Genomic DNA, 2,229 nt, shown 5'->3' with positions numbered 1-2,229 from the left:
GGAAGCACAATACCTCCACTGTAAACCGTGCTCGACTCCTCCATTAACCGTTCCTAATGCTAATGGAAAAGCCGAAAAATAAGCGAGGCAATTTAATAAACTGTTATAGTTGTTACAAAAGGACAGGGTGTTTAGCAACTGTCTAACCTAGATAAGAGTCCAACGTTACTTTGTGCCCAAGCCATTAATGTGTAAACTTTAATTGTGTTCTATAAAAATCATGTAATGTAAGCTGTATTGGTTTGTGATGCAGTTGGTACGTTTCACAAATTGAAAGGATTCCAGTACTAAAGATGAATGACTGAGGAATTATGTCCTGCAGGAACCATGTTGATTAAAACAAGACTTGGCGAGCTGCAAAAATTTGTCCGACTAACAGAGCCGAATCTGAAGGAGTTTTTGATAGCAGGTAAACACTGGTAGTTTTACACAGAAAGCTATGAAGTGCTTGTAATGTTACTTCACATTGTTTATTCAAAAGTAATGTTCCAGAGTCTATGCACATGTGAATATTAGAGCAACATAACTTCATAATTGTGGTTTAGACAAGCATTTGTCTTTTTCTCTAGCATTCACAAAATTTGGCGTGCCAGCTATAACAGAGGGCGTGAAGGTTGTTGACAGTTCTGGGACCGAGTTGGATGAAGATGTATTTGAGGATGTTGTTAAGGATCCCTCTACTGGAGTCCTAACCATCGAATATGAAACCGGTTTGTTATATTAGTAATTCATGTTAGTATTTAATAAGCTTGCTATTTCATAGTGGTTAATGTTTTTGTCTTTCATCTGCTTCTCTTATGTTCAGAATTTGCCTCCATGGTGGAATCGCCTGAGGAATCTCAGCCAAGCTCATCTGATTCTCAAGAGACACTCATTCTTTCAGAGAGTCCTTCCGCTAAACGCCAGCGCCTGGACACAGAAGCTAAGCATGTAAGAATTAACTTGCGCAAAATAAACAAATAAATGTTGGTGATCCACCAGTCTTATAATACATGCTGCTTTATTATCGCTTATATTTGAGAAGAGAATGTTTTTTTGTTTTACTAACAATTACTGTTTTGATATGCATTTAATAAAAGCTGAAATGTTTTGTTGTTTGAAGTTGGTGGAATCCATTCTTAACAACAAACCTGGAGGCGAACGGATCATGAAGGAATATAATCGAAGCAAGTGCCTTACAGATGAAACCAGAAGGAAAATGGCTAACATACTGGCAGCTGATATGACAGAGAAGAATGGGTAATTTTGTAAATGGACTTTAGTTAGCTGTCTAGATGAAATAAAAGTTTTTGTTAAATCCAGTGCATACCTTGGATAATATACCTTGTCCATTTTAATTTTGCAGGACATCACCACCCAGAGAGGTTAAAGAAATGTATGCCAGAGGAATTGTGAGCTTATTCCCCTACCTCAGTGATCCATTCTCCAGGAATGGTTATGTAAGTCACATACTATAATTGACTGTGTTCGGTAATCACAATAACACATTGAAAACTTTTAGTTTTTAATCACATTATATGTTTAACTGATGCAGTTGCTTTGAAAATGATTTTCCTTAGGTTGCAATTGTGAAATTGCTGCGGATATATTTTTTTCACATTTCACCAGTGTTTTTTATATAAACCTTTTAAAAATATAACCAATAAGCAGTTTAAAATCATAAATCCATTTGTGGACATTACCTTTACCAAGTTATATTTAAATTCTGAGATGTCTGCTCTCAGCAGATTTACTGGTTGTATCAGTCAAAATCATGTGATCTGACATTTTATTGCCATTTGATTTTCTGATTCAGTGCTTGTAGTGCCAACTGTTTGGTTTGCATAGAAATTCTTCATCAGCTTTTAGCTATAATTCTGATGTTCTTCTTTCTATGTCTGTCTGTTTTTGCCATCCTTTTGACCCTCAAGGAGCATTATTATGATGCTGCAAGTGGTACCGGGTACTTAGCCTGGAGGATAAAAACTTTTCAGAGATCCACTGCTAGAGACAGACGATCATCATATGGAGGTAAACCATTAATAACACTTGAAGAAGAAATGCAACTATGGGTGTGGTGTTGCATTTTTGGGGGTGCAGAGGAGGTTTTATTGTTGTTGTTCTTTTTTTAAGTTGAAGGATTTTCTTATTTTGACTAGCATCTTCCGAAGAAGCATCATGTGAACATGGGCTTGGAGGACCAGCTGCTAGACGGGAGACCCAGTTTGTTCCAGAGACTGTCCTGAGTGA

The 2,229-nt window shown here is 36.9% G+C and overlaps 1 long non-coding RNA gene across 1 annotated transcript; it reads left to right on the top strand.

The window, feature by feature from the left end:
* The first annotated feature begins 227 nt into the window (after positions 1–227).
* Positions 228–1,292, top strand: LOC148158204 (uncharacterized). Its single transcript, XR_015763852.1, has 3 exons — positions 228–409; positions 570–930; positions 1,103–1,292. It is a non-coding gene; the product is annotated as an uncharacterized LOC148158204 (long non-coding RNA).
* Positions 1,293–2,229: the final 937 nt, after the last annotated feature.

This window comes from Poecilia mexicana, unplaced genomic scaffold (assembly GCF_051168715.1).
Source record: "Poecilia mexicana isolate PSO_F unplaced genomic scaffold, ASM5116871v1 scaffold_7, whole genome shotgun sequence".
Classification (NCBI taxonomy): domain Eukaryota; kingdom Metazoa; phylum Chordata; class Actinopteri; order Cyprinodontiformes; family Poeciliidae; genus Poecilia; species Poecilia mexicana.
Note: the sequence above shows the minus strand (reverse complement) of the source record. Positions and strands in the feature narration are given on the sequence as shown.